The sequence below is a fragment of the Apostichopus japonicus genome, chromosome 7 (assembly GCF_037975245.1).
Source record: "Apostichopus japonicus isolate 1M-3 chromosome 7, ASM3797524v1, whole genome shotgun sequence".
Classification (NCBI taxonomy): domain Eukaryota; kingdom Metazoa; phylum Echinodermata; class Holothuroidea; order Aspidochirotida; family Stichopodidae; genus Apostichopus; species Apostichopus japonicus.
The window spans coordinates 8,040,501-8,062,612 of NC_092567.1; the positions used below are offsets into that span (position 1 = coordinate 8,040,501).

The 22,112-nt window shown below is 35.2% G+C and overlaps 3 protein-coding genes across 5 annotated transcripts in view; 2 read left to right on the forward strand and 1 right to left on the reverse strand.

The window, feature by feature from the left end:
- The window catches only part of LOC139970030 (uncharacterized), a 407,172-nt gene that overhangs the window by 276,598 nt on the left and 108,462 nt on the right, over nt 1-22,112 (forward strand). The window lies entirely within an intron of this gene.
- Nucleotides 1-22,112, reverse strand: part of LOC139970086 (uncharacterized) — a 343,535-nt gene that overhangs the window by 249,174 nt on the left and 72,249 nt on the right. The gene's annotated exons all lie outside the window — the stretch shown is intronic.
- LOC139970062 (uncharacterized) overlaps nt 10,776-22,112 on the forward strand; it is a 95,243-nt gene continuing 83,906 nt past the window's right edge. The window contains exon 1 of one of the 2 annotated variants that reach the window (XR_011793911.1): nt 10,776-15,649. The gene's annotated coding sequence lies outside the window, so the exon portion shown is untranslated. The remainder of the gene's footprint in view (nt 15,650-22,112) is intronic. The other variant, XM_071975695.1, reaches the window with a different exon arrangement.

Here is a 22,112-nt window from a genome sequence, read left to right on the forward strand (position 1 = left end):
GTATTACGACTTACCAAGAACGTTACCACAATCTTCAGATTATTGACAATTATATTGCAGACAGTCAAATAAGGTATATTGTTTTGAGTCGGTTAATGAGAGCAATTTATAAAGTACATAAAGCTTGTAATCTGTCGTCAGACCAGAGATATTTTTTCTAGATTAAATCCTTTGAAGAACTAAAGCTGAACTGGAAACATCCAAACTTTAATTTACTGTTTGTTTGAATTAAGAATAACAATTTTAAAGAACAACTTTGCTACGGTTGTCCTGGAGCGAATAACATATTTATCAAAATCAACCGAATTATTTGATTTAAATTTACAAATAATATTATATTTAGCCTAAAACGAAATAGTCCCACGTTACAGACTAGCATTCAATCTAAAAAATGCTCTTAAAATATTTTGCATTCAAACTGAAACCATTTCTGTGCTCTGACCTTAACAATATCAGCATTGATCGCCGCACAGTTTCCATATCTCCGTGAATAAATGGTACGAGCGCCCTCTAAAAGAATAAAGTTTAAATCGCACGGGAGAAGAACACAACTAACTTTTGATTATAACAAAGTTACCGTAGGATGAAGAATGTGGATTACGGTCAGGATAGTCAGAGTGAGGTTGTAGGAGTATTTCGATCATCCATGTTAATTTGAGATTGGAAGGGCCGCCCTGACGTTCATTTGTTGTTGATGTTCACAATAATGAATATTCAAAGAACATAATGATATAAATATTAAACATCAAGAGAAACAAATGTGGAATCAGGGTATTGTACAGCTTACTACCGTTAAAGCTATTTCCATTCCTTGGAGGTTGGGGCGGGGAGTTTTGAGAGATTAAAACCAATATGATTTCGTTAAACGTTGTGAATACAATACAATTACAGGCTAAATTTAGTTATAGCTAAACATTCGTTTGAACGATATGTTTATGATGGGAGTTAAAGGCCAAACTTGTTTTTATGTACAGAATTTCAACACGATGACTATCGAAATATTGCTTTGCTACGGACACTTGGCATATATGGATACAAACGATTATTCCGGCTAATTATTCCATAATCTAGCATTTTGAACGATAAGCCTGCATAGTCGGTCGAAAAACCTTGATTAACGATGATAAACTCCGATTATTAACCAAACAATCGGTCTAATTTTTAACCGATTATCCAATTGTATTGCCTATAAGCTTTCATTTTCGGTTGTAAAACATGGAGTACCGATTCAAAACAAGACCGGCATTGAGCAATGATCCAAATTTTCCGACAGAATCAAACTGGAATATATCATTAGTTGGTATTTTTCTTTGCCATACACGTGATTCAGGAATAATTTCGACATGCGAGCAATTATCCGGTAAGATTAGCATAACAATACGAGTAAATCCCATTCTGAATGAGAAGAAAACCGCAGGTGGCTTTAGCTTTGTTTAGCATTCCAAGGACAGATGTTCTGTTAGTCATACAGCATTGTATTAAGATAGCTTGAATAGACTCGCTGCTTGTGCATCAAATCCAACATAAGCAATTGAACGTACGGGGACTGCTGGTGACAGTTTAACCATTTAGTTAAATAATAATTACTTCAAATGCATCAATTAAAAGACACTGCAACCTTCCCATCGTGCTCTACATCCATGGACATGTTTTTACAAAATTTCTCGTTGGATCAATATCGCAGGATTTACCATGTGAATATTTCGCAATGATTTCGTAATCCAAAGTGATGTAACATGAATTCAGGATCAATAGTTTTCAGAGACCTATACATATTTTCGAGGGTTGCAAAAATGATTCCTTGTGAAGGAGGATTCAATTTTTCGAGAGGATCACTTTAGTTTTATACCTGGATACACTTTAAACTATATAGCATAACGATAATCCTTATCAGGCGATGAAACGTGTACGTTATTTTACCTTCCTGACTTCCCGAAAGTTTTTGGAGATTAACAGATAATGGATGTCAAAGTATTTTCCCGTTGACCTCACGTCATCTCATGTGAGTACACATTCCAATGAAAATCTTTGTTATTAATGGTAATCTGGAATAAACGGTATTAGTTTAAACACTAGCAACAGTTCACTTCTCCAAGACCTAAGTTATTGTTACATCAACCAGAAACACTATCCAGAATTACTTAACTTTAACTATATTTTTATAATTTATAATTTTAGGTTTACAGTCTCTCACACGACTTTACAACTTAACCCTTGTCATTGGTAACTTGTCACACCTACACACCAAAGTGTGCACAATTCAATCAATCTCTCCTGGGGCACAACAACCACGTGTCCCCGGGGGACTTCCCATAGGGTGCAGCTACAAACCGGCGCAAACAACTATATTTACAAGTTACTTCGCGAGGCCCCATTTATACACATGGGTGAAGAGAGGCAATGGAGATAAAGATAAAAGGATAAAGCGCCTTGCCCAAGGTCACAATATAATGATCTGGCCAGGGCTCGAAGCTGTAATCCTTAAATCACAAGTCCACTGCCTTAACCACTTGACCACAACGCCCCCACTAGCCCAACTAGCCCATGATTTTCTTAAAAAGAAGAGGCAACTTTTAATGACCTTTATTTTAATTATTTTTGATAAACATTTAAATTAAAATATCGGCTTAACAAGTAACAATCTAAATTTTGTTACGGTAAAAAATGATGTTTTGAACATCCTCCGATGATCAATCACGACCCAAGCCCAAAGTGAACAATTATAATAAAGTGAATTATGTAAGACAATAGTCATTCACTTTCTTGATAGAGGCTGAATTAGTTAGTGCAGTCATTGTCTGTCATTTGTGCTGATTACACAGAAACCAGAACAAATACACATTGACCTGTGACTGATTCCTTTGCGTAATAAAAGTAAATTAGTCATCATTTCCAGGGTAAGAAAATCGTTTCTTGGAAACTAAATTATAGAAAAACCTAACTTAATATTACATACGAATTAAACTAATTATCAAACGAATTATGTCACGCTAATGCATCAATTAATCGCCTTTCACTGTTTTGCGTAATTCAACGGCGTTAAGTACCTTCCGTCAAAAGCTCGGTCTAAATCATTTCTTTACTATGGTAATAACAAACTGTCTCCGTGAAAACATAATGTCCAGGCAAGTACAATTATATTCGTGATGTTAAGTTTATTCGAAATGTTTAAAGCACCAATGTAGTCTATACCAACCATTTACTGCTTTTTCTCTACGAAAAATTCTTGACCAACCTTCAAAATAATTTTTAATTACCAGAATTGATTTTGCCACCATTTGAATATAAATTGCTGTCATTGTGAAAATGGAAAAGCCCAAGTTTATATTCTTTAGTACCATCATTATAAAATGTATGAAATATTAAAATATCTTTACAGGGATTAAAAAGCAAGTATAGCGCATGCGCCAATTTAAAGACATTTCCCCTTCTTTACTCATAATGCTTCTTAAAAATTTGACATTCTCGTGTAATATGATCGAACCATCGACTATATGATGTTGTTGAAGTATCAAACTAAGCCGCAAATTAATATCAGAGAGATCCCCATCAGTAGTGTTCCATCAGTGTTATCAATCACAGAACATACAGATCTAAGCGTCGCTAAGTTACCGTGTTCCAACATAAACATACATAGGTTTTTCTCCACGGCACTGAATTTAGTTGACAGTGGTAAAATGTCTAAAGTTATTTCCATTATGATGATAAAATGATTACTTCCTGAAACGTTTATTTTAATTTTCCTTTTTAATCATAATATTAATAGAAATTAGGCTCATGCTGCATCAAGCAAAGTATGTCGGCTGTAGTTTCACAGCGTTGTAAATCTACGAAAAGTTCGATCGAATTATCTTTGCTGGTACCTTCGGTTCTATTTCTTTTTCGTAACTCAATAAAATGACGGCTATTGCAAGCTCATCACCACGACTCAATAGAGTTGCAGAGCTTTAGGGTTGAGAACGTGACTGCTGGTGGAAGAGGATAGTATAGCTATCAATGGTATCAGTGTGACGTCATATTATCTGCATACTTTATAGTCTTCGCTTCCGAATTCTTATTTCCTGGATGAAGTTCGTACGTATGATGTTTATCTTTGGATATTTAATATTAAATATGATTGTTGAAAGAACATCATTTAAATTATATATATTTCAATGTACATTCTTAACTTACGGAGCCTTAGACATTAAATTGCTAAATACACGTTATCAGTTAGTAACGATTCTGCCTAAATGCCGCAGTTTGTGTTGAATTTCCACCTTCAAAAGTACAACAACGTACCTACATAACCTAACATATAATATACTGCAATCTACTTAAATCACTCCAGAAACGATAAAATTAGACAAAGAGTGTAAGAGTTTGCACAATAATGCATAATTGATCTTTAATATTTGCTATCATATTATATCGTAAAGCTATTTATTATCACTGGCTTATCTAACAAAACTCTTATAATTTAAGATCACCCAGGCCCCATTAAACATCAAGTTATATTGTCCCTCAGATACTCAGCTCGTTCAGTTATCAAATTCAAAGTAACATGACGGTGAATAGAGGATCAATATGAATATTGATAACCATTAAAAACATAGCTCGTATGATATATGATACAATCTGATCATATAACAACTATTTCGGTTATATTGATAAACATTCCTCTTCCTTTTATAAAATTTGACCCAAGAAAGGTTTAACTATTAAAATAAGTTCATCCTCTCCGAACTGGGTTTAAATTAATGACGTCAGTATTGGACACAAATGTCTGAACTAATTTTGTAGTATAAACGTTCATCGAATGGAAACGGATCCGATCAAACTTGATCTGTGAAATCTGCTCTTTGTGTTTGTTCGCCATATTTTTTTGTCTGCTATAACAAAGCTAGTAGGGGTGGAGGGAGGGGGGTGCAATGGTGGGCATAGGCGTTGCGGACAGAAGTGCTCCATAAGAGCCCTCTTTCTTTCCATAGTTTCAACTTTGAGAATTTTGTTTTTACCGTCAAGTCAAAAGCACCCCTTCCCTTTTCCATAAAGTTCGTGCCGCTGTTAGCGTATACTTGTCACACTATAAATCTGTATGCTACATGTGTCTTATTCCGCCTAAAGTGTGGGATATTATTAATAGTGGTCGCTGTTTCAATATATTTTTCTATCTAAACTGTAAATGTTGTAAACCACTAAAATACCACTGCCTAGTCTAAGTTTTATTTTTATAATATATGAAATATTTAGTTTTGAGAATGACAGTTAAACAGCTGACGTCATTAATAAAAGTGACTGGATTATACAATCTAACACCGAGACAATTATGTCAGTCTCTTGAATGCAACACAAAACTTACAGTAACGGAATAAAAAAGACTTTATAGCCTCAAATAACATGTTTACAGTAAAGTACATATTTGTCACGCATAAATTGAAACTTATCTAAAAAGTGTTGAAAACTATCCAATTTATTTATTCATAATTTAAATGAAATACCATGAAAAAGGACAGAGATGGAAAAGATATTAAAGAAATTAAAACAAGTGTATATAATTTGAAAAGGATTACAAATATACTTTTTTATAATTGTTAATTCGTTTGCTCTGATAATTTAACATGGTCAAGAACCAATCAAACTACCAATGACGTCATCCATCAATCACTACGTCATCAGTATATATGATCATCTTTCTCATGAACGTCAATTCATTAAAATCACAACCAATGTAATATACAATGTAAACTAATATACAATAATGTCAATTTGCTTTTAATCTGTATATAATAACTCACGTACACTCGATAATTAGGAAAGATTTTTTACTTGAAATTGTGCTTTATTTTCTTACCATATTTTTACATAATGGCCTTAATTTTTACATGCCGTATCTGTTACGTAATGTCTTTAATCATTACTTATGACACTATATTATAATTTGCCAATGTTCCCACCAAATGTCATTTTCTAATTCGCTGCTTATCTGGAAATTTCAACAACTCTTCCAAATTGAATATATTTTCAAACATTAATATCTTTCCTGGAAATTATCTTAAATTCTTTTAAGAATGTTAAAATTGTGGTACTTATCAGGTCGATCTTTTCACTTTTAATATCCAATTTGCAGTTTTTATTCTCAAACTTTAACTATTATATTTCAAACTTTCGCCTATTTTCTTTAACTTTCGACTTTTAGATGGCAAAGTTAAAAAAAAAGTATTTCCAGTTAACATATTGGTGTTGTATTTCATAATTCGACTTATTCCTCATAATATCGCATTAATACTAGTCATCAATCAGTTCAACTATGTTTTCTCAGAATATCAACGTTTCTTGATTAGATTGGTGTTAAGTAATACGGGGGTAAAGAAAGGACCACATTGATAAACTGCTGACATTTCGACTGAGTATGTCGAAAAATTAAACGATAATGAAATATGGAAGAAAAAAGGTATACGTTGATATAGTGGCTTAGAGTAATTAATTTACTTGATATATGCTCCTGATGGTTTGGTTGTTCTTATGCATATCTCTGGTATGAAAATGAAATTTGTGAGCAACAATTTAACAGGGCGGGCAGAATGATTTACTGGAGAGAAATTGCCTACCCAGTAACTATGTTATTTACTTCGCTGTTGTCAGGTTCTGACTATGTCGTGTTAATTACACATTGTAGTACACACCTCGGTCTAACTTAGAGATTTGAGTGACCATAATGATATGTCCGCTACTTGTTATGATCGTGTCATGCTTTATTCTCTGTTTTAAAAAAGCATAAATGTTCTTGTCTAATTTATCAATTCCTGATGTAACTTTCTTGACATGTTACATTTATTTGTGTTTCTAGCAGAGGAGGATGGTACCGCCCGATTGAGCAAGAGGGGAGAGGGGGGGGGGGAAGGAGTTGGGTGATGGGTTACAGCCCCAAGCAACTGATTGAAGTGGAAATTCGGGCAATATTCTGATATAGTTTTGGGAATTCATTACATATAATCTGACATTGATGTTGTTGAGTTTTGACACAGTTCACACTCCTTTAATATACGTGCTTGCGTCAACTTGCATCAATAAATTTACTATGCTATGTCTTCTTACATAATCTATTATATTTGTATATTATCTGTATTCCTCCCGGAGGGTGGTATTGCCAGGGTCGGTGCAGCTTCCCATTAAAGTCAGCTACCCCTCCTCTTAGTTTGGACTTTTATTTCGGAAATGCTTCCATGCTTTTGTTACGTTTACTGCGTTTATTAAAATACTGTTTTATGTCTGTTTATTCCGGAATGATTCTGCTAACAAGCAGGATCACAACTCGATCAGGTCCCTCTCCCCCCCCCCCCCCCTAATCACATGACATATGTATTATCTTCCTTCGTTCCCTGAATAATACAACAATTTGGTAGACGATCACTGAAATCCGTACATAAATTACCAGAGAAACATACGTATTTGTTTATGTATTATAAATAAGGTTCTCATTCGAGTACCAAACAGTTATATTACATGCCAACCTTACGCATTACCAGTTGAATCCCTCTGTCAAATCTAACAAGGTACAGGTACGACCCTTGCAATGTCATCTGCGAATTAATAACGTCACACATCAGGAGACTGTACAAGCTAAGTTCTTCAATACCGCCCTCATTCCCATTTATTAAACATTTCCTACTGTTTGCTGAGCAATATCAAAACCGCAGGGTTTCACATTGTTGAATAGGTGGCCGTAACAGATGACAGTGCCTCACAGCTGAAAGTTTACCTTTACAATAAGAAAGAGACCCTCCTCTATTCATGATTGATATTGTGAAAAACTTTTGAGAAAATGTGTTGCACTCAAGTCAATCTCACACCTCCCACTATCTATAAAGTTTGCTCCTCCTCCTACCCCTCCCCCCTTCCCCTTCCCGATACCGCCATATTCTGCTATTGCTTACAATTTTAGTACTCCAAAGTCCTGAAAGTCAATGACATTTGAACATAACATATCGAGAGTAGTTACACCTATATATGCTGTTAGAAATCTTCCTTTATCTCTCTCGACGCTACTCAACTTGATAATTTTGGCCAAATGAATACAGCGCATACTTGAAAACTCGATCAAAATCATAGTTGCCAAGTTACGTAAAACACACCAAACTCGATTTGTTTAATCATTTTCTTCAAGCGGTAAGGTTAGCGTAACTCGTAAGCTCAACAAATATATTCAACTTTAAAGTGTTTTGAAGAACTCGCCTGTCCCTTCAAAACCACTGTAGATTGTCACCGGTGTCGTAAATATATGAGATTACATGCGGCGGATATTGTATATTGTTAAAGCATTCCTAGACGCACGCTACGATAACGTGATTTGTATTTTTGAAAATCTACTAAACTTTTTGACCGAAGTCTCCGACGAGAAAAGTGTGTTTTGTAATAATGAGTAATTCCAGTAATCACCGCTGTTTATTGAATTTCCAAATAGTCTGAAAAATTTATTGCGTGGCCGGGGCGTTTTTTTCCCCAAACAGGTTTGCAAATACGGAGTTTTTATCTAATCAGATTGCTCTGAACGTCAGCATCAATAATGACTATCACTAGATAGAAAGTTGGAAGACATACACTGAAACAGAAGAATGGTAAGGTCCTGTGCCTTAAATATCAACACCTGAGTGAGTTCATTGACGTCACTGAAACGCGATGCTTAAGCTGAGCAGATACAACTTTGTTGTTGATTGTCCTGTGACCCTTCAGTAAGTCTAGTTACGGGGTTGCCTTCTAAACGTCCTAACTTTACCTTTAAAGCTTGGGTCACTTGTTGACCTTACTTATGATACATACGCTACATTGTAAGATTCGTGAGCCTTTCTATTGAAATCGGAATGCGATTAGTGGAATGGATACACTAAAATCACAAGTCTTAAATGAATATACGCAAACATGAGAGCAGCAGTAGTTTGAATCGGTACAATAGGTGAGTGTTTTTGCGCGACTAGATTTGGACTACACAGTAAGTCTGCAATTTTCCTGTCTAAATGTTGGTAAATAGTTTGCGAATAACCAGGCTTAATTTACACAACTTTTCTGTGAAATATGTATCTCCATTGGGTTAGATCATATATAGAGTAAACTATTGAATATACACAGTACATATAGGACTAAACAGGATAGGCCGAAGCTCAAGTGAGGGTGAGGAATGACTGGTATCCTTGGAAGAATTATTTTTGGTGGAGAGGAAGTTGGTTCTTTTGGTAAGTCAAAGCATACAAGCTACTTAATAATCAATCCTGCCATCTCGAGAAATGCTCTGACCAATATTAAGTAGTGGCTCCAGAAGCACAGTAAACCTGGGGGAGAGAGTAAGGGGGGGGGGGGCTGACACCTGAACTGCTTTTGCATAACAACACAGTTCTTAAATGTCCATACTGTATAGTGTGCAGTATGGCATACTTCCGTCAATGCACCGTGTACACAGTTTTATTACATATAGGCCTACAGCGCATGTAGGCATGTAGGACAAAAAAATGAGCTTATATACCCGTCAAAACAAACAATCTCCGCGTCGCAAATGAAGCATTGTAAGAAACATCAAGAACAACAAATTCTAGCTTTCGATGAAGGTCGTAATATTGAAATATCGACTTCTGAAATATACTGATGTTGCTACCATGGGTAACATTGGACGTGGTTTGTAATCAAGATCATATTGTTTTTCATGACAGTTCGGTGGAAAGGGTGTTGTGTGGATTGGAAGTAGATCTTGGTGGGAACATTTGTGTGAAGGTGAGGTTAAATGTCATCATTGTCGGTTTTTGAATACATAAATAAAAACACACACACACACCGTGTATCATAGTACACTATCACGTACGATACGTCAAAGAAGAGGCTTATGAAAGTCTCGATTTGTTTTGTTCGAATTGAATTTTAGTCACCATCACGGGACCATGTTGAAGTTATCAGCTGATTACATCTGTTATGTTAAGTTAGAATATTAGGAGGCCTTAGTGAGGTTCCGCAAAGCGGTCTCATATAACGCTTCATAATCTTCCTCTTTTTTGACCAAACTGAGCAGACGGAATCTGGTTGAGAGGAAAAAACGATAAAGTATTGTAAAACAGTAAGTGATCATCAAATGACGTATACAAGTGGTAAGGCGCTGAGCATGACAATACATCAATAAGCAAGCCAAATGTAGTGTACCGACTGAGGCGCTTGAGATAACAAATGTATACGATGTTAACCCGTTTCTTAAGGTTGTAACTTGAAATCGGTCACGTGATGTATCCTCTGTACATTAAATGAGGAATTATCCCTGACTAACAATCATAGTCACTGACTCAGTTATCAGTGTATCAGTCAAAAATACACGAACGTTTGCAATCTTCGTTGAAGTGTTGTTTAATAAATAACGTACGTACATACAACACTGTTAATGTTGGAATTATTTACAAGATCATCAAGTAGATCTCAAACATGTCACACAGTCCTGTATTGTACACAAAGTAAAACAAGAAACGTTTCCAATGCGAATATTGATCACATTAATGACTAATGAGCATGAGCATGAATTAACAATTTCAAAATAAACAAACTGTTTACAATAAAATAATTAACCGGTTAACCGTCAACATTTATCCAGTCTGATCTTATTTTACCTCGTAGTTGCAGACTTAGGAAAGATTGAAAACAGGTAAGAGGATAAGACAAAAAAAAAGTTATCGTGATCCGTAACAAGGTAGAAAACAAAAACATTTCTATATAACAGAGTTCTATATTTCTGTCTCTGTTCTCGTAAAACCGTTTACTGTTCACGCGTCTTCTGTGTTTGGATATTTGAGAAGGTCGACGAAATTTCAAATTCGAATAGAATCTTTCAAAGTTCTCGCAAACTGCCGTTAACTTATGAAAAATCTAGAAGATTGTGTAAGTTGTAACGAAAGTTTAATTGAATTGCATTATTCATTATGTGATCGTGGAGCAAACTCTGACATTTCAGAATTAATAGCGTGACAATTCCGCAAAAAAAAGGTCTAGCGCCCTCGAAAACGAAAGTTTTCGACAGCCTCTTCCCTTCAAGTTAGTCGGACTTTCATCATAATTATTTGGAAGTAGCTTAGTGATCTACTCAAACCACTCACGATCTGTTTTTTTCCTTGATAATAATATATCAAAGAAAAAAAAGCGTTAAAATATCATTCATTATTACTAACTGATCAGTTCTACGTAGCGGTTTGCGAATAAGATGATCCTAACAAGAACATAAAATATGTTCAATCAATTGCTGATCAGTTTTGTCTTGGTTTGTCTAATAATTCCGATTGAAAAACAAAATAGTTTACTTTAAAATTACATTAATCAGTTGCTCATTAGTAAGTACGATTTAAAGAAGTTTGACCGTATCGGTATCTGTATGTTTCAATTTCGGGAGAGATTTGGTGTTGCCAAGGTCTTTTTGTTTTTGTATGTAATTGAAATTTGTGCCAAGCACTAGTAAAATAAAAATGAAAAAAACTGGTAAAGTTTTGTCAAGAAGCTATTTTCTAGTGTTGTAGTACTCGAAAAGCACCCGGCACTCGAGTGGCATTCAAGCATCTTTTTTTTTCAAATGATCGGTACTCGCACTAGGTTAACAGTACTTGGTACTCATCCTTTCGCACCCGCACTCTGATGCTTAAGTACTCGTACTTGTACTCGATCTAAAGTGCTTGGTACTTGTTCGTGACGAGTTATGTAAAACAAACAGTTTCGTAATACTGACGTTACAGTAGGTAGTTATTATAAGTTATCGATGATTTTTATTACTCTGTAATGTCACCGTACTCATGTGTCTCTATACTGCAGCAGAATAGCCGTTTATATTACCAAGAACAGTACATATAGCATGAACAAAGAAAGCATAAGTGATGTATATTATGTGTCTAACATAAAACAATTTATAGCATGTTTGTAGTATTAATATGGCACTTGCAACCCTATTAACCCATCATTTTAAGACATTTTACATTTGAAAATTTGTCAAACCATAACAAGACACGAACAATGTCTTCATATTCGACTGGTATATATCATTTACTTATAATCACCACCGGGAGCAGTTATAACTATTAGGTTGTTGTATATTTAAGAAATCAAAAGTACTCGTATGAAATAGTTTAATTCGTATTCGGTACTGAATACTGTATATAGAATACTGTACTCGAAAACTGGTACTCGGTGCTCGGATCCTAACAAGCCAGTCATCGGGCTAGGATACCTGGGTTCTCGGGAACCTCAAGTACTTAAAAGTACTTGGTAATCGGATAAATGTACCTGGCTACAACACTGTTACTATTCTGTTCAGTTTTGTTTGATATCATTGTATTTGGTCAAATCTTTAACAACCAGAACAATTAACTTCTTATAAGCCTATAGACTACTTTCACATCAATAAACAGAGTACAACTCATCATTAATTGACTTGGACTGGCCCATTGTTTTATTATAAAAATGACTTATAACATATATTATACTGGTGTAAACAGTTGAATAGCAGCTGTTTGAAATCAGATCATGGAAAAAAGGAACTTCGTGCAGCTGCTGATTGAATATTAATGCGGAATAATTATGCTAAATTTCAAACTTTTGTTCTGTCAAATTTTCAGCGAATCTAGGAGAAATCTTCATATCTTTACCACGGAACAAACAAAAAATGCTATAACATTTGAAATATTTATCGGATTGGAGAAGAAACAAGCAAAACTTTAAAATAAAAAGCTAACAGTGGGACTGACTAAATTTTTCTTCTCATTGAAATTATGTATTCAAATTATTCAATTCAATTTTGGGTGATCAATCAATTTACCCATAAAGATAAATAATAATAATAATAATAATAAAAAAGGTTTGTAGCCAGGGTCATTTTTTAGAAGTCACAAGTAGGAGTGGGGGAGTAGGGGTGGGGATGGGATCAATTTAAAGAAAGCTGCCTTCACACACGGTATAATATACAATTATCTAATGAAGTTCAACGTGACTGTCAAATCTTCAGCCCCCTTGCCTTCATTTGGAAAATGCAAAGAGTGACAGATTTACAATAAAATGGCCAACGTTTTCAGACATACAGTGGAAATTTGAAAATAAGATGTCAAATTTTCGATTTATTGCTATCCTTTCAACTTGATATATGACAAGCGTAAGCAAAAATATTTGCAGAATATAGAAATTGGCAATGAGATTTGTGTTGCTAAGGAACAACGAGTCATGCCGTCTGTTGTTCGGGTCTATGTACATTTGTGTACAGTCTTGACTAGCTGCGTGAGTTCCAGCTGCAGTTCGATTGTTTGAAAAAGTACTCACAATGAAAATGTTTTACTTGAAAATTGCGGTAAACATCGAGAAATGTACCACTTAGCTAGATTCCATTGTTCAGATATAGCTTCACAAGGAACGTGGTAGCTATAAGATCATGACTTCAGTTGTTGTGGAACCATATACATTCAAGGCGAACCACTAGAGTTGAGTGTCAAAAGGGACAAGGGGTTAGATTATTTTCGGGGTACAAGTTAGAAGCTAGAACTTGATCCAAGTTAGAACTTAGCTAGGCAAGGACTTCACAGTAGGGTGATTGTGAATATCTTCTAAATAGAAAACGTTATAGTAAGTTTGATTTAGCGAGAAATTCATTTGAACAGTTCCCATATTCAAAGTGCGTGTCATAACCAATGAACGTTACTTAAAACAGGCGCATTCGTAAAAACCGTTACAAAGGCTGCACGCCATCAGTGTATAAATTTAGTAACTGGTGTTTCCCTGCTATTGTATATAGTATGACCTCTGCCTCGGTTGGATACATATGAATAGATTTGTTATGTTACTGCGTTACCTGCAGAAATGACTCATATTTTAGTAAAGTAACTTCGATTTAAAGAAGTTTGACCGTTTCGGTATCTGTATTTTCATGTTAGGGAGAGATTTGGTGGTGCCAAGTTCTTTTTGTTTGTGTATGTAATGGGAATAGCCGAGTATATTATCACGTACAGTAACATATAGGATGTACAGAGAAAGCAAAAGTGATGTATTTTTCTAACATTTAATAATGTGTAGCATGTTCGTAGTATTACTATTACACTTGGATCCCTATTAACCCATCATTTAAGACATTTTACATTTTAAAATATATCAAACAATAACAAGACACGAACAATGTCTTCATATTCGACTGGTTTGTATCTTTTACTTATAATTACCACCGGGAGCAGTTATAAATAGTTTTTTTAAATAAGTTTTTTTTTTGTATATTTCAAAAACCAAATGTACTCGTATGAAATAGTATACTTCGTACTCGGTACTCGGCTTCTAAATATTGTTCTCGGAAATTGGTACTCGGTGCTCGGATCATACGAAGTAGTCATCGGACTATGATACCTGGTACTCGGAGCCTCATTTTCGAAAGTACTTGGTACTAGGATACATGTACCTGGCTACAACACTGTTGCTATTTCTTCATTTTTGCTATATATAATTTTATTTGATCAAATCTTCAACAACCAGAACAATTTACTTATTACTACGTTCACATCAATAAGTAGAGTATAACCCCATCTTTAAAGAACTTTGACTTGCTCATGATTTTCTTCAATAAACATAACTTGCAGCCTGTTAACCTTTATAACAAAAATGACATATAAATTATACTGGTGTAAACAGTTAAATGGCAGCTGTTTGAAATCACTCAGATCATGGAAACAGGGACTTCGTCCAGCTGCTGGTTGAATATGAATAACTGTGCTAAATTCCAAACGTTTTTTTTTCTGTAAACCTCCTAAGCGAATCTAGGAGAATATCATATCTTTACAACAAAAAGAAACAAACAATGCTATAACATTTCCTAAGATATCGACCAGATTGGAGAAGAAAAAAGCAAATCTTAAAACAACAGCTAACAGAGGAACTGACTAAACTTGTTCCTTTGATCTAAATTTTCAATTCAAATTCAGTCTTCGGTGATCAATATATTTATTAATGGAGATAAGTAATATAATAAAAAAAAGTCTGTACATAGGGCTAATTTTAATAAGTCACTTAAGCGTTACTTAAAGCAGGACTATTCGCAAAGGCGTTACAAAAGGCTTTTACGTCATCAGTGTATAAATCTAGTAACTGACGTTCCCCTGATATTGTATATGCAGTATTGCCTCCGACTCGGTTGGATAATTATGAATATATTTGTTTGTTCCTACGTTTACTGAAGAAATGACTCATAACTGATTTTTTTCTTTAATAAAAGTACACAGAAAATAAGTGTAACCAAATAATCAAAACGTATGGCGCATCAGTTGTACGACAAGTTTTAACACGGCGATCATGAAAAATATGAAGTAGTCGATATGTTTCTGAAATTATCTTTATATATCGGATTGATGTCTGCACAGTTTGGACATATTGACCGGTTTTGTAATGGAATTCCGATACTGCCATTTTCACCTTAGAGTTAGAAAAGCTTGATCTATAACTATGGCATTGTATGTTAATCAACACTTCCTAAACCAAACAGTTGGACACAACCTCCCATTCCAGGACCATTTGATACCGGAACCAATAATCAAGGATTGAATATAACATGAAGGATTTCCATTTTATTGAAACTAAAGGTCATTGAGTCAATGATATTTACACCAAAACAAAGGACATCCAATTAAAACCTGATTAGGTAAGTAAATAAGGTTCATAGATTGTACTGATCAATGTAGGAAATAAGGGAGGTGGTATAGTACAGGACCTGGTGACAAAGAGGTAATCCACCACTCCCGACCCCCCCCCCCTACACACACAAACACGCTAGACTTCATTTAGTGTCAATTTGTATTCAAGTTATTTCATTTTAGGGTGAGCTTGTGTATGTGTGATGTCCTTTAGTTGTTGATTTTGAACTCACCTATGTGGTTCACTTTTTTCTTTGTTTATGTAATCTACTCTACTTAAATGAAAGACTGAAATGTTAGTCTAATCATCTGAAATTTCAGTCTAATGATGGATGGTATTAGGGATCAAACTACATAGACTAAATTCCAGTCTGAAATGTAAAGACTGAATGTCAGTCTTAGCTAGACTAAATACTCTGCAGTATAATAGACTGAAAATCAAACCATTTTAAACTGAACAGTTAGAAGTTTAGACTGAATTATTGCAGCACCAGTCTAAATTAGATTGAACACTTTCTAGTATATTAGACTGATATATAGGCTGAAAAGTCAGTCGTTTAGAATGAATTATTACACATCATAGCTATACTGTCAATCTTATGAATTGCAAATTCTGGTTTGAAAATGCTTTCCTAATGATCCTCCATGTTGGCTAAGTGCTGAAATTCTTCATTGTTGATGCATTTACCCTCAAAAACAACATTCTAAGATATGTTAATGCAAGGGGTCTTTTTCTCAACACAAGCACCAGAAAACACACTACTTGTTAAGAAAAAGTCGCCTAGTAGGAAAGAACCTGGGCACGAAAACCAAACTACCGAACGACTGATGCGCTCTCAACCACAGTCCCCTTTCATCGGGACTGTGACTGAGAGATCATCGTCGGGTGTGCATTACCATTCCCTTCGAAAGATACTACACATACTACATATACTACATATGATCTTAGCCAAAAGGCCGAAACACAAGTCACTTTTCTGATCAATGTTTAACAAGTCATGTTGTGATTTCAACATTATTCAGTGGAAGTTAAAAATGGGTTGTAGACAATGATACTTTAAACATCAGTGAACTGAGTACTTTGGAAATACTCTCAGTTGATCAAGAATTGTACATATCCTACAGGTATAACATGTTAGACAGTTTAACATTTGGCTTCAGATATGAAAGAGTATTAAATTCATCACAGAGTGGTGGAATTTGCTTCCACATAGACCTTTTTGTTTTGTTTTAGAGATAGGATAAACATAGGTGTGGGCATATGTTTTCAGCTTTAAATGGACTTTTTTATCATTTATATGCTTCATGTACATTCCTGTACTAGCTTGTGTATTTGTTATATCTATCTGCTTTCTATCTCTGTAACTGGATACATTAACATCTCAGAGCTGCACTTGAAAGACGCGACTTCTACTGTTGGCAAGATTCGAACGTTTGAAGTGCAAAAACATAGCCTGCGTGCACCGTTGTTTTGTATATAACATGAACATCGGACAATCAAGGCATGATCATTCGTCTTACTATGGGATTACCTTAATAAAGATAGAAAAACAAAGTTTTCAATAAATATGCACAGACATTGCAAATATGTGAGTAAACAATTAAAATGCCTGTAATTATTAATGTGAACTGATAGTATAAAAAGAGAGATACCACAAAACAAGAACCCTACAGTCCATAGTAACATAGTTCTTAAGTAAATGGCCACACAGGATCGGAACAGTCGAATCTTGTTCACTTAATGTGCAAGTCATGTACATGAATATTGATTTGAGTGGACTTCAAATGGTGTGAGTCATCTTCAGTTCGCTGCAAAAGTGTAGCATTGTCAGATGTTGTGAAGCGACTTCTATCCAATGTATTTCTGTGGTTAACGTTAACAAGCAATTGTTTATGTAATTTCACAAACTCCCACATTTTTGGAGACGCAGTGACTTTTGAAGAGCTTGTCGGCTGCCTCCACAATGTTTGCCCAGCTGGAAATAACTGTTTTGTTGGCTCAGCTACAATGAAATATTGCTTATGGCCAGTGTCATGTCCACCAGAAAGTTTAAATTGCTGACTATACTGGACAATATTTCTTTTCCGGGCTGCAGCTTCCACATCTGTGCCTTCCTGTTGAGTAAGGATATGAAATCAATTTAAAGAAATATTCTTACAGAATTGTTTAGACAGTGAGCTTAACCCGTAAATGCATTATATATTAACCCAATTGTTGAGGACCCCTGACATGGATAAATCAGATTATTCATGGGACTCTTTAACTTGGAGCTAAGAAACAAAGGATACAGTACTTGTATTTCCCTAGGAAAGAATAAAGAAAATGAAATATGACTGGCAAGAGAAGGCAAAGCTACTTTAGGTCACCACACATGCAATGTATGTTTAATGTGATGTGTAACATGAAGAATAGCCAGCAAAGAAACATAATGATAAGAATGAGTGAGGGATAACTGACCTATCATTGATGGTATTTTGCTGATTGACAATACTAGTAAAATTAGTGATAAGGTGATCAAGATGTCAACTTTGCAAGAATAAAAGCACACATCAGGGTCTGAGGTCTGAGAACCATTCTTTCACAGAAAGGAGATCTTGTCACATGTTTTTCTTTGAGGTAGTGATTAAAACCCTTTATGAATCTTTCACACACTAAATCATCTTACCATTACTTATTAACCATAACTGTATTTTTGTGGCATGTTGTCGCCAAATGTTTTCCCACCGTTTTATAGGCTACTATAGCAGTAAGTTTAGTTGCAAAGATACGAATCTGTCACAATACATTTGGAAAACTAAATATGTATTGTGATGAGGTTTGAATGCTGACAAGATTTTTAAGAAAAAATATACCCTGATTTATGCCTTTAGGTCCCATGTTGCGTTCAAGTAAACAAATCATCATTTCTTTGCTCACAGTAAGCATATAATCACACTTCCACATATACTGTATGTTTCTTTCTTCAAAATTTAGATTGTATTGCAAATCTGAACAATTAAACAATATGAGATCAAACAAACCAGGCGATTATTCACATATACCCCCGTGTTTACATTTTCTGAGTTCTAGTGTGCATGTACTGACGGCCACACTGTACCATACACAGTGATACATATAACAAAACAACGGTCTCACAGTTTGTGAATTAGCCAATATTTCTAGTAAGAAATACACAATTGGAAATAATGTTATTGCAGACACTAAAACGGGATGATATCAGCACAATATGTAGGTTGGTCATAGTTATTACTATTACCAAAGTGATGAACGCATCACTATTTGCAGGGTTGTTCAGCGGCCCTGACAATAATTTAAAATGTATTCAGTATTTAACTTACAGCTATATTCTGTACGAAGTATAGGACATCTCCAGATCTACTAGTTGGCAGCTTCCCATAACTATACCTCTTCATATTTACCAATCTGTGCAACATGTAGATTAGAGTAGATATAATACAGATGTCTTCTGAAATGAAAAGAAAGAATATTAAATAATTAGAACATCACATAAATTGCACCATCTAGTTTAAATGGTATGGACTGTTCATTAAGCTACTTCCCTAATCACAGGCTGAGAGATTTACCATCCTCCTCCTACAACTTTTACAGATGGTATTACAAGTAGATTTAATATTCGGCATAACTTTTTTTTCCTAATAGGGTTGTAAATTAGTACAACGGTTTGCCTGAGAAAGTTGTACTCGCAAGTAGTGTGAATGGGTTTAAGAATGCTTTGGACAAGCACTTTAAGCATGGTTATTGGCTCAGAGTGTTTGTTTCTTCAGTTTTCTTTCTCTCTCAGGACTATAAGGTCCTTGATGGGGACTTGAGTGTCCCTCCTGATCCTGTTTTTTCTACTAAACTAAACTAACCCGTTTGAGGCTTATAGCATTGCACTGATAACGTGCTGATGCTTATTTTCACACGGCCCTCTGATACCTTACACCCAATAGCTACTCTAAGTTATAACTTACGTAGTTACTATTGTTTTTTAATTATCAAATCTGAGCACTGTACACAAAACTTGTTTGGCTCCACATAGTAGTTTGAGTATGATACAGGCATCATATCACCTTATTTCTCTTCCTTTACAACATTATATCCCTAACGCAATGTTATTAAGAAGCATAGACACATGCACAGCCTAGGCTTATTGGTCGAGGTTACAATAGGTAACTTAGGTAACTTAACATGGGTAAATTAAATACAAGTTAGGCCTAGGCTAGCTTGACTTAACTGCATATTTACCAACTACTAACTAGCCTACTATAACTAGTGCTAGACCAAGACTAGGCCCTGTTGTGTTAAACCTAGGCTTTAGACAGTAGTACCAGCCAACTATAACTTACAACCTAGCCGTAGGGATGTAGAAGACGGTAAAATCGCATATCACGTGACATCTTGTGATCACACGCAAATTTGAATGATTCGATACGTAAAGCACGAAGAATAAGATAGACGCTCAAAAAGCCTCAAATTCGATCAAATTCAAAGCAGTATGTTACCTTCTCACCATGAGAGAGAAACAGCTATGTTGAACTGTGTTTTAATAAATTTATTTTATGTTTCTCCAATTTGTCTGTACCATCGGCATGCGAATAGTCAGTGCATGTGAATTGCGTGTAATTTCAATATAAAATAATTTAAGGTCGGCCTAGCCTAACTTTGTTGTCATTTGAAGACCTAAAACTGTTGTATGGATACCTTTACAAAGGATTAATTTAATCTTGCATCATGGTCCTATCAGAGAATATCTCAAAACGACATGATCATTAATCACGTCCGTAATATCCCAACGGGTACATTTCGTACGTCCACTGTGCATCGACGATTTTAGAGACATTTTCTGAGGCTTCAACTGTCAAAACTTCAATTCAGTCAAATATTTGAAGGAGAGTATAATATTAATTAATCTTCAGGAAACAGAACGATCAGCCTGCATCATCAGTTTTAGGAGAAAGAAAAAGACTAAATTAGCATCGCGGTTTTACCGTATGCATATACCATCTAAGTTAGGGCCTACATCTTTTCATCATTTCTCTTTATTTATAAGCTTCTTGAGCTTCCACAAACATATCAAAGTAAAATTGTATAGGACAAGACAGAACACTCGAAAATAATTTGCATATGCAAAGTTTGTCATGATAGGATTAACGTTAGGCCTAACTCGAACCTAGACCTAAATTACTATTAGTTAATACTAGCCCTACGTACAGTGTTTCGTTAACGCTAGCCATATAGCCTGTCAGTATGTTAGGCCTAACTAGACTATGCCTACCGCCAGTCAACATCCTATTCAGTGTTCTAAACTGCAAATGTACAATATGCACGCAGGCTAAGCCACACAATTGTGCCTGTTAACATTTTATACAAATTAAACAAAAGAATAAAGTAGGGCCTACACTCGAACTGCGTAAGGAATTCGTCACCAAAGCCTTCTCCGCAAGAAACGTTCTTGGCAATTCTGCCATTTTCACTGGAACTTTTTTTTTCACTGGAACCAAGTACATACGTGTATAGTATAGCTAAGGCCTGATGATTGGGGGGGGGGGGGGTGTAATGGCTGAAATTCCAACTGGATGAGTTTTGAAGCCAGAAAATTCCAACTGCTGCCTTGTACCCTCCATGCACTACTCGTCAACGATACGGTCAGTGTCATTCAGACTCCCCGTCTTTCGCGACTGCACTTTTGTTCCGAACTTTTTTCGAATCATTTGTACCACTGGCTCTCACTTCACAATCTTATGAATCATTATGGTTAAGCAAGTTAACTGCGTATAAGTTTTATGCTTGAAGGCTATATAGACTACTAACTACAAAAGCTATGTTAATGTAACAAAGGGGATTTTTTTTTCTTCAACAAATTATATTCGACGACAAAAATACAGTGCTTTTTCGTAGCGCACTTAACATTATTTCCATTTGGAATGAAGTGAACAATTAAACATTTTGCAGAAAATCGTTCAATTGCTCAGTTTGAATGAAGTGAACAATTGAACATTTTGCAGAAATTTTTTAAATTGACGAGATATGATAAGTTGTCAGCTAAACATTTTGCAGAAAAAATGTCCAATTGACGAGATATAATAAGTTGTCAATTAAACATTTTGCAGAAAATTGTTCAATTGCTCAGTTAAATCAACTGAGCAATCCAACATTTTTCTGATTTATAATAAGATTTAATCTTGTTATCTAAACAATTTACTGAAAAATGTCAACTTATGTGGCAAAGTTTTTCTTATGTTGATGGCACTTTTAAGCTTCCGTAGATTAGTATTGAGCGTTTTAGTTGTATACCATAGAGGCAATATATATGCTGAACTTACTTCAAGCTAGCGAACAGGGTCAACCCACCTAATAGCAAAATGAGTACATAAATAAACCGAATTGAAGCTGACGAACGTTGTACAGTGGTTCTATGAGGCATATTCAAAATCATACGAAGTTTTGTATGGTGGAGTATAAGGATC